Source organism: Apis cerana, linkage group LG10, assembly GCF_029169275.1.
Source record: "Apis cerana isolate GH-2021 linkage group LG10, AcerK_1.0, whole genome shotgun sequence".
Classification (NCBI taxonomy): domain Eukaryota; kingdom Metazoa; phylum Arthropoda; class Insecta; order Hymenoptera; family Apidae; genus Apis; species Apis cerana.
Window position 1 is genome coordinate 3,144,662 of NC_083861.1, and position 12,152 is coordinate 3,156,813.

At 39.9% G+C, this 12,152-nt stretch overlaps 1 protein-coding gene across 1 annotated transcript in view; it reads left to right on the plus strand.

Moving 5' to 3' along the window:
• LOC114577608 (serine-rich adhesin for platelets-like) overlaps nucleotides 1–12,152 on the plus strand; it is a 169,760-nt gene that overhangs the window by 19,650 nt on the left and 137,958 nt on the right. The window lies entirely within an intron of this gene.

Sequence of the window (12,152 nt, forward strand, 5' to 3'; positions counted from 1 at the left end):
ATACATTCTTCTCTTGTCAAAATTTTATCATAGGATCCCTTAAAATATCCGTTTCAAAAAATTTTCCGATTAAAAATAAACTTTTTTCCATCGTACAGAAATACAGAATCTATGAACTACGATCAAAAACAACAGCTGATCTTTTATCTATTTTTACGAATAGTTATTTTAGTAGTAATCCTGAAAAATTCTCTCGTTACCAAAAAGTTCTTCTGTTATCGAAATCCAGAATCCATCGAAACTATATATTCTATATAATCGAAACTACAAATTCTAAAATTATATCTTACATCCGATATATTCTTCTCCCAACCTATTTTACGAAAAAAAAAAAATCTTCTCCACCATGATCCAACCCGCAATCCAATAAATCACGATCACACAATACAAATAAAAACTCTCGTATAAACTTTCACACATCTAATAAATCCCTTTCCACAAAATGCCTAAATACAACACTAAATATCTGACTCTGGAGAAATCTCTTAATTACAAAAAAGAAAAAAAAAAAAAAGAGAATCCTTTCATTCGATTTTCGCAATAAACCTCCGAAGTTCCCTCCACGAAGTCGAAGCGACGCGACGCGAGATTGAAAATTAAAATCCCGTTGGCATTAATTGCCGATGTAAATGTTAATTACCGCGGCAAATCGCGCGAGAGTGGAAAAAAAAGAAAGGAAAAAATCGAGCGCAGGTGATCTCGACATGGTCGTTGATTCTTCGATCTAATGGGCTCCATATACGTATATACACGCGTACGCAACGAAACGGGATGTTCGGCCTAATTACCGCGTTTTATCAATAGGGATTCTTCCGCGCTGCCGTCTAATGGAGTGTCTAGGCTGTAATCTGTAGTGGGAAGCACGTGACACAATTTCGAAACCCGGAGTTCGTCGACCCAACGTTGCGTCATTGTCGTTGACGTTCTAACCGCGCTGAACCGATGTGTCGCCCCTGTCTTCCTTCGAATTTATGACGTTGCGATCCGGCTTGTTTAAGGTTCACACGCGAGGAGGAAGCGGCCTCCTTCCTCCTCGCCGCGAACACGCGCGTTACGATTCGGAATTGGCGTGACTGAAACTTTCGGACGGGAGGGGAGATGGAAGGGGAGGCGGTGGTTTAGAATTCGAGGAATTTCCTCCGGTGGTCTATTTTTATTGTTACGGCGGAGGAAGTGTGGGTGGCGAAGTGGTTATATTTGACATCTTATATATCGAGTTGATGCCGTTTGATTTGATGTTTGGCATCTGTTTCTTCCGAGGGGCTTGGGTTCGAGAATCTTTGAGAATTGCGATAGAGAGATTACGGAAAGAAGGGTAGTTGAGAGTTATAGAGTTTTTGAAAATATGATTTTGATAATGTGAGTTTGAATTTCGAGAAGGAAGAAGTGTTATTTATGTGTGTATATTTTTTAAACGAAATTATATTTAAAAAAAAATTCATCCCATATGATTTTGAGCGATCGATTCGATTGGCTTTCTTTCTCTGAGCAATTACGGGAACAACTTGTTAAGTACTTTTTCCATTAGCCCCGGCTCTGCGGAAGAATTCCCAAGCTTAATCAATCAACTTCCGAATTACTCCCTCGAGGAATTTGATCGTTTGGAGCTACTTGGAAAGTGACAATGATATAGGTCAAAAAACTAGGGAAACGACTTCTCGGGGAGAATATATGACTCTTATTTATAATACTCGCATGGCTTTTTTTTTTTCTACGTGGAATTTTGTATTCCCAAAAGCCACTTTTCTCTTTCTCTATATCCAAAGATAAATATATCTCTTCCCGTACTTTTTGATTTACGCACATCTTGATGTAAGGGAAAAAAAAATTTATGTTTCTTATTTATCAAACATGATAATCAAATCGCGTTTGATAAATGAGATTTTTAAATTTATTTTTCCATTTTTCGTAAAACGATCATCCAATTCGATAGATATATTCCTCAAATATATTCTAGTTATATAAATAAATTTACGAAATAATTTTCTCGAATCGATATATTTAAATATCACAAAATCTGATTATAAATTGCACACGTATCGTTAGGTCCAATCGCAGCAATAATCGTCAGGAACATGGATTAGTTTGCAAACCCTTAATCAACCAACCACGCGTCGTTACCACGCTTGTCCCATTAACCGGGCAAGTTTCTGCGTACAGTTGAAAACACCCCGTATATCTCGACGCGCTGACACCGTTGCCGCGTCAGACCCTCCACCCTTTGATTTAATCCGTTCTCCCCCTTCATCCCTTCATCGCGAGGAGCGAAAAAGGGAAGGAAAGGGACAGAGAGAGAGAGAGAGAGAGGGTTGCGTTGGGTAGGGTAGGAAAATGGTGCCAAGTGCACAGTACTGGGGCATCGACCAGCAGTCGTTCGCCGCTGTCGTATGTCCGATATTCCTCTTGGCCATTTTCCATCACCGATATCATCGGATACCAACCGTGGGATTTTCGCGATAGTTCAAAGCAAGTTGCAAAACAACGATGCAAAAGGTCGTTTATTGGCGAAAATTAAATGAGGAGAATTTATGCGAGGCTTATGGTCACGATAAGATAGCGTAAGTAAGATTTAGAGTGTAAGATTATCGAATGATGTTTGGTAGAGGGGATCTCAAGAATAAGATGATCTAAGAAAGTGATTGTGAGATATAAAATATAATTTTCGTTCAATGTTTCGATTAATAAATAAAGGAAAGAATCGATGTTTATATGTGTAGTAAGATTCTCTTCTCTCATTTACATAAAGCATGGCGGAATATAAATAATCCTCGTCCGTGTTTCACTCATCGTCGGATACAATCGTGGTAGAAGTGCCGTATTCCGATGGAATTTCGATTCGCCGCGATGGAGGGTCGAAAATTCAGAAGCTTCGAGCGCGGTATGTATCTCGATTCTTCGCACGATGATTACCCTTACCCGTTCCGATGGAACGAGCACAATTACGATTCGAATGCGTCGATCGAATGCTCAATGTTCCAGCGATCGCTTCTCCTTTCGAACGTTTAAAATTCCTCCAACACCTAATTACCGAAATCAAACGGTTCGAGCGATGATGCATCGCCCGGATTAAATCAATGCTCTCTAATGAGCACTTCGAAATCGTCTGCAATGCCTGTCATTCATACCCGGTAATCACGATTATTCGCCGTTCCCTTTGTTATATATGCGCCAGATCCATCCAGTTCGTATTCCCCTGGCCACCTTTCTGAAAAGAAAGACATCGAACCGTCCTCTCGTCTTATTCTCTTCGTTCCCTCCCAAATACCCAGCATCGATTCTCCTCCTGGATGTAATACGCGGCATTTCTTTCGAACTCTTTTTCGTGTGTCGATTGAGCAAGATAGAAGATCGATGGAAATAATAATTTAGCGCTATGTAAAGTATATGGAAAAAAATTATCCTTTCTCGCTTGTGTTGAACGATCTTTTCTCATGAAATTCTACGATTTCGATTCATCGAGATAATAGGATTTATTTAAGAATAGGAATAATTATTCTTATTCTTATCTTAGATTAGAGTAAAAGTGATGCTAATTTCAAATATTTCCAGTCGTAAATCTACCTCTTCTCTCGCTTCTAAATCATCGCTTGACGAAAAATTCTATTGATGCAAGGTTTAATGAAAAAATCCTTCTCAACAGTCCTCTTCCCGAACGGATGATAAACACCGGAGGAGGGAACAATTCTAAATCATAAACAAACGAGACAATTCGTCAGCGGTCGAATAATTCAACTTGGCTTGTGGTGTGCACCTATAAAGCCGTACACAGTAGCAACCGTTTAGAAGGGAAGCGGCAGACTAAACAAAAATAATCTCTCGCTGCTTGCACGTTGCCACGGTGGCTGCCACCGGGAAAAGAGGGTGACATAAGCATATTTCTAGTATACTTGCGAAGAAACCCACCAGTATCTCTGTTTAACGTACCATAAACGAATCGAAATCACTTCGAGGTCCCATTATCGTACGCTAATTCTCCGTCGTATTTTAGAATATCGATAGATCCTTATTTCCAGAAATCGAAGCGTATGGCTAGGGCTTTCGTTCCTCTTTGTATCGTTAAATAACAAGCAAGTCTGTTACGCGATTCGATGAACGTGGGGATCGTCCAAAGGTGCGATCGAATTCTTGGCCGAGCTCTGGGGTCGGGTTATCAGCTACTGTCACGAGCACGTCGGCAAACGATCGCCGAGGGAATGTGGAAAATGTAACGCTAGCTAAATTAGTTAACGGGCCCAATTGCGATGGTCGCTTGGGAAATGAAAGGGGTGGAAGTCGGCCAATTATGAGGAATGAGGGCGTGTTATCGAAGATAATGTGGGGATACGAAAGAATAACATTTTTATTTCAACGTTATTTGAATTAGAAAAATAACGAGTCAATTGATCACAATGATTCGATTTTACAAAAATTTAATTTATTGCTCAAATGAATAATGATTCCATTTCTCCCTTCTTCTTTTTTATCAGAAATAATTAATTTTTATTAACACTAGATGCTTGCGAGAATATAAAAAAATATTCAAACTAGAGTTTCGCTCGCGCATATTATTTCTATAAAACTGAAACAAAAACTTGAAATTACTCGATATTACTTATGTTCAAACAGAAGAAGAAAAAAAAAATTCAACGACTCCTCCTTAATCTCTTCCCAATCTCAAAGAGGTGCAATTCTCTCGAATCATTCGATCGATCGAAACGAAAGGAATCTCTATAATCCCAATAATATTTCCCAGTTTACAAGTTGGGAAATCTCAGGTCCCTTTGCTCACCAAAATCGATTCGTCGCGTGTTTCCTCGCCTCGGTCTGTTTCCTTTCCAAAGACGTTTGTGTACACTGGCGCGCGCGGTAAAGACACACGCGCGGCGAGAATGCACCCGGCAAAATGCCCGTCTGTATACAATGCGTCGAACGTCTGGCCAGCGTCTGGCCGGGATCCTTGAATGAACGCCTATTTTTAAAAGGGCGCACAAACGGCATAAACAAGCGAGGAGGCGAGGAGGCGGGCGGTCGGATCATCCCCCTGCCCACGAAATGGAATTCGAGCTGTGGCCAAGCTTCGAGAGAGAGGCCTTCGTACGTGTCTGTCGTCGGGCGTCGCGACGCCGACGCCGACGTCGATGCCTCATCGGCCACATTTGCGGCCGCGTTTCGATCGATACCTCGCTGCCTCGACAAAGTTCGCTAATTGAAAGCGGAGACTAATTCGATGGATGTCGATCCGTGATTTCCTATTTTATGGTCTCGTTGGGGTTTACGAGTATACGAGCTGTGTGTGTGTGTGCGAAAGAGGGAAGTTTGAATCTTGTGAATCGAAGGTTTGGTTGTGATTCGAGGAAGGGATTTTTTTTTCCCCTTCCTTGCGGTGGGAAGTTTATCGCTTTGAATTCGATCGTCCGTTGGGTATTGTTGAAATTTTGCACGTGTTTCTTCGTTTAATTGGAATAATTATACGAAATAGCAGCTTTGATGGATCTTTCTGGATCCTTCTGGATTTTGTTCGTGAATCATTTTCATTTAAATAACAAATTTGTTCATGCCGATGATCGATGAAATGAACGAAAAATACATTTCTATTAATAATTAATAGAAGAGAATCCTTCTCCATTGCATAATTTTATCTTCGCAAGGGTTCGACCTTTCTTTTTTTTTAAATATATCTTCTCAAAATTTTCTCAAACACACTTAACGTCCTTAAACGCGTGTACTTTCCATCCAAGTTCACTTTATCACGCGTTGCCCACGTTCTCTGCCCGCGAAACGCGAAGGGGAAAAATCGAAACACACACGCCAGGAAGATATTTCAAACGCGTAGGTACTCTCGGTCACGGGGATTATATAAAAAAAAAAAAAAAAAAATGCAGAAAAAATGCAGACGATGACTAATGAATAAAATATATGGCCGTGCGTGTTGTAACGATGCGGCGTAAGATAGTATCAACCGACACTAATAGCTTGTCTTTTTATCGATAACTGCAGTCATCGGTAGACAGTGACTAGACACAAAAATCCTCGCCACTTTTACGATAACACCTTCAAGAAACGATTATTCATAATGTGATCTAATTCTTTCCTTTTTCCTTTTTTTTTTCCCCAATTTTTCTCGAGATTTATTAGCTTGTTCTTCTACTTTTTTTTATAGATTCGTAGGCTTAAAAATATATTAAAATTTATCGATATACCGAGGAAGATTATGAAATTACACCGTATATCATCGTAACTATATGTAATTATTTTATACGTTAATTAACTTTAGATGCAAGTGTATCATATTTAGATGAAGGGAAAAGTGCCATCATTGTAACGTAAGTATTCGTTTGCTATTTTATGATACAATCATTGCGCATCTAAATTTGTAATATTTCATACATCGTTATATATACAAAAAAGGGGAAAAAATTTAATGAATGGACGTAAATTTCAGATTGCCAAGAGAATTTACCAAACTCGTGCCGCGTAAACGATCTATCGCATCTTGCTCTCCCTGCAAGATTCATAAGAAACAGGATCTCATTATAATTTTGCATCGATAATTATTTCTATCGGAATATTTAACGTACGCAACATATCTATACATATTCATCATTAATGTAATTAAACGCACGTTTTAAAATATATTAATGTAAATCTTAACGATCTTATATTTAAAGTATAATAATACTCTTACACACGCTTGTAAACGATTGTTTCGAACGGACAGAGCGGAGGGATATCGTAACCCTTACCATCGCCTTATGTCGCAATCGCGCATAACAATAGGTTCGAGACGGGTTATTCGGTTGCACGAGAAGGTCGTCCGCGGAAATTGGGGCCCGACTCGAATGAAAATTGACTCGTTTATCGTTCGGGTGCAACGACCGACGTAGCGAGCGCGGCGCCGTGACACGGTTCGCCATTTCTGCCGGGTCCATTCGTTCGTTCGATCGCGGATCACGGAAGGAAGGCTCCTCGAGGCCACCGTTCACCACCTCGAGTGTCCTTGGTGACGAAAGGAGATCGAAGGATCGAGACTGGGTCGCCAGACAGGAATTTTTCGCTGGGCGAGGCTCGGAGGTAAGGTCGTGTTCTTTTCTGCGTGGTGAATAAATAAGTGATTTAATTGGTAATACGTTTAGGAAGGAATCGAGAACGGTTTCTTTTTTCTAGGGGTTGACGGAGGTAGTTGTTGATAAAATTTTGCAATTTATACGTTTACATCGTATATCAAAATATTCGTTGGAATTCAATAACTTCGATAATTTCTTTGCAGAGAGCATTCGTGTATGCTCGTATAACCTGATTCTTACATATATTTGCATATATTTGAATATTGATTAGTATTTCTGTGATACAGGTTTTGGAATTGTCTACCTTGAAGCTATATCTTGATCGAGAGTGAATGGACTTTTTTTCTTTTTTTAGTCTAGAATGAGATCATAAATCGCTTATCAAAGTTTATTTTTTATTCTATACAGCTACGCGTGTCTACTTGTCATTGATCGAGTAGATTTTGTGGCGGTACATTTATTTTTAGTCAAATTTAAAGGATTGGACGAAATTTGATTGCAACTAATTATATTTATTATACTCCCACGACCAGCTCTTCCTATATAAATCCAATTGAAAATGTTTTCAACACGTACCGATCGCCTTTGAAGAAAAACCCTTTGAACACTTAACAAAACCATATAAATAAAAAGTACGTTGAAACAATATATAAATCTCTAATGAAAATAAAGAAATACGAATTTTATTATTATCCCTCGGGCCGTTAAATTTTATTAAAATCGTTTGAAAATCGAGGATAAAGTCATTTTTTGCCAGGAGTTTTACCACGTTATATCATCCAACTCCACCAATTTAATAAAGACAAAATATATTCATGAAATCCTCGAATTCTCCCCTCCCCCCTGCGTCGAAATAAGACGTTAATTCTCACCCAGCGTGAGCATAATAATATATCGTTAGTGTCGCGGTGCGGTTCGGGGTTAACATCGCCACGTGTACACGCGGCTTTCCTACCTCGTCCATCGATTATACGATAAATAAATCCTGGCTTAAGTAACGCGACCGCACAACTCAACTTGCGCCGCAACATTCTTGCATCTGGTTTCACCTCCACGGGGGCTGCATAATCGCGATAATATAGCCGGCTATTTTACATCCGCCGGAGGAAAAGTAACGAACCCCTCTGCGCTGTAGATTGTCGTTTTAATCGCGTGCCAATTATCCTTTTCTGCGATTCCTTATTGCTTAAACGATGTTTGCGAGCGTTGCAACATTTGCTTCTGTTTTTAATTGCTCGGATTTTTCAGGAGGGAGCCTGACGTTAACGCAGCGTTTCTCAATCCTTGAGCTCATAAATTTTTAACGGATTGTTTCAAACTGTGCCCAAATAATTTTTAAATATTTTAGAATTTTTCTTCAAAGTCTTGGTAATGGTAATTAAATTTAAGAAAGATTTACGAGTCGTTCGTGGAGGATTGATATTATAAATATTTGAGAATTATTATAAATATTATTTAAATATATTTTAATAAATGCACGACGAAAAGATTGAGGGGCCCTGATTTCATGCGCGTATAATTTCAAAGTATAAATCTCTTGTTTATTTTACTCTATTTTATTCGATTCATTTTCATGGGAGTGTAGCAAGTATTTTATGGGATCGCATAATGAGGCACGATCGTAAAATGGCATTGCTCTCGTTGTTTTGGTCGAGAGTTGGTTTTCGCTCATTTGAAAGCGCGATTAATTTTTATGTTTATCGATCACCAATGTTACAACGTGCACTTTACGACGATGAAGGAATTTATTTAGAGATGTGTGCGTGTGAATTTATTAAAATTCGAATAATATCTCCGTAAGTGTTGATTTTATCTACTTTGGAAGCGACGTTAATAAACAAAACTTACTCCATTTATACCGAAACACACATTCACAAAGTTTCTTCGACAACATTCGATCGAATCCGCTCAAGATGTATAAATACTTTCGCCAAGAGAGATCGCGCATATCATCCACCGAATCGCAATGCAAATTTACACCACGTCAATCGTACCACTTTTTATCAAATCTCCCCCATACCCACTTATTTAAACACGCGATGATATTTCGCATATCGAGCCTCCCTCTCCTCCCTCCCCCCCTGTACGACTATTAAGCAAGTACGCACGTGCTATATCGCGATACGCAACCGGCCGGTTGCGTATAATTTATACGCGGCTGTCGTTGCGCCCCTGCTTCTTTTCACGACTCTGTTACGCCACGTAGGATCCTCCCAGCGGGTCGTCCTCCTCGAGCAAAAGATAATCTTCGTTCCGTACGGAACGGTGGCACGCCGTTCGAGAGAAGAGAAGAAAAAAAAATCGAAAAAAGGGGGGAGGTGGGCATCCAACGGTCGATTTTCCCGACGATTTTACGAGTTGACGTGATTTCACGGAGTCGTGCACGTAAATGGACATCCCATGCGACACCTTGCGTCTTAATGGACGTCGATTTAAAAATAAGAAGCTTCTCGTGCAGCTGCCGAGACGAGATTTTGCAGGCGACCGATCCGAGGGGGGACTTACATAAAATTCCGGATTTTTATTTCGAACAGGCGCGTACCGATTTTATGGAATCGTCGTTGCTTGGTCCACAATTCGGATATTTTTTACGAGCTACTTCTTTAAATACGATTTAAAATCTTCGTTTATTTTCGTTTTCGTCGAATTTTATATATAGTTTGCGAAATTGAAAGTGAAAGGGGCCGGGATTTTTTAAAATTGTTTTTGTAATTTAATAAGTAATTACCGTCGAGTGTTCTTCTAATGCTGCCAGCCTCTTCCTCGTTCAACATTCCTCGCAGCGAACGATAATTTTTTCTCGATCTAACATTTTTCTAATCCCGTAGGGGAAAGGGAGAGAGAGAAGATAAGAGGAGTTGGCGAAGCATAGCGAATAAGCGTCGTCGAACGAATGCACGGTGATTATGCAGGAATGGATGAAGAGGAGAGAGGTTTGTGGACGTCTAGGACGGTAGACAGGAGGTTAATCGAGCCCGAGAAAACTCGTTCCGCGAATTTTTCTAGGATTCTAGGCGAGGCCGGTTGAATATCCAGCTTCTCTCGGCCATTAGTTGTAATCTTCGTAGCTACGTGTAGCTATTAATAATGCGTATCGCCGCAAAGAGGACGTCGCACTCGCGCTCACGTTCAGCTCGATTACGCTCGCGTACATTCCCGCCACGTATATTCTCGAACACCTTGCGTGGAAAAATGAAGGAATCTTGTCGAATTGCGCGTAGGGGGAGCGTTGTACGCGAGGGATTAAATCGACGAGGATGAGTACACAGTTTGGAAGTTTTAGAGAAACGATTAAGCGATTTTCATTAAGAAGGGATCGCGAAGAGAGGATGCACAAATTATCAGGTAGAAACAAGACATTGCGTATGAAAATGATCATGAATATATATATTTCCAATCCGTAATCAATTCAATTTTAATGGAAATAATACGATAAAGGAGAGTTAAAAATTTCTCGAAAGAAATTTCATCGAGTGTGGAAGTGACTCGTCATTTAGAACGAATCATCTGTGACCTCGTTACGCCCGACCATCGCCACGGGGAACACGTCAATGACGTATTAATCAACGTTAGGCGGTGTCTATCGCCGGCTTATGGACGTGAAATGACTGCCGGTCGTAGCATGCATTCGAATGAACAGCGTTTCACGGTGAACAGCCTCGAAGATAAGGATTATCGCGAATCATGGGTACGTAAAAGGTGCTCGAAACGATCGTTGAATTTTGTTGCGCGGCCTCACGTTAGCGGTTGGTCACGAGGAACTATATTCTTCCCTTCCCTTAAGGGAAATTTAACGTGGATGTAATATCTGTATTGAAAATTGCTACTTTTAATGTTGCATAAAATACACCTTTACACTTTTATTAAAGAGGTTTCTCAGATATTATAAAAAGTATTAGCTCTTGGTCATGGAATATCCGTGGCATGGACAACGGATGAAAATAACTCTTTTGCACTTTTTTATTAAGGATTCTGGTACATCATAAAAAAAATATTAGTTGCCGGAATATCCGATAGAATAGATAAGGATGGAATGGAAAATTGGTGGTTTTAACGTTGCATAAACTCCTTTGCACTTTTTTATTAAGGATTTATTTCTGACATATCGTGCAAAGTTTAATCCATTTGATCAATTTTCTTTTCTCTAGAAATTTTTAATTAAACTTTCGTCTTATTTTCAATTTCACCACGACGCTCTCGAAACTATTGGCCAAGTGCAACAACGCTCCAATTTATTATACGCATTAGACGAAGACGGTACAAGAGAATAATCAGAGATATTTTTGAATATTTAAAAACGGAACACGTTGAGATACGCTATGGACCCTGAAGGGAGAAACGCGGTTTCCAAACAATTCCTCGCCGGTTTCTCAAAGCGGAGTCGAAAAGTGGACACACGTGCACACACGCGTGAAGAACGATTGGGCCGAGGAAAGAGGCAGAGAAAAGAGAGGAAACGGCGGGTTGGGCAGGTTATAGAACGGTGGCGAGACGCATACGCGCATAGTAGACCTTGAGCCACTATTACCGACTGTTTATGCCGTGATGTAATCGTATCCTATCCGTGGCTGGCCTAGGCTGCACCTAGAGAACCCAGTGTCGTAAATAATACTCTCGGTACATTCGACGCTTTAGGCGCATTGAAATAATTTACGGCTAACCACGTTCCGCCGTCTGGACGCCTCGCGTCCCTATGCCCTCTGCATACGTAGCATACAGGCGTCAATATGTAAAGGATAGAGTGTAGTAAGTAAGTAATGTGATTGATTGGACATCGTGTGACTGGTGGTGAATGTACTGCGAGGAGAGAAATAGAAGTTGATTTTTCCTTAGCTTCTTTTTTTACCATTATTCATCTTTATGCATATTGTGCTACTGAGAAAATCAATGTGATTGATAGGACATCGTGTGATTGGTGTGGTAAGTGTGAAGAGAATAACTGAAATTGAATTTTTTTTTTCGAATATGATTGTGATATTTGTTATAGGATGATATAACATAAGTTGTTAAAAAAAACAAAAAAGGATTATTGAAATTTACATCGAAATCGCGTTGTATAACATGCATATACCACGTATGCATTATACTGCATTATAAATGGATTGCTAC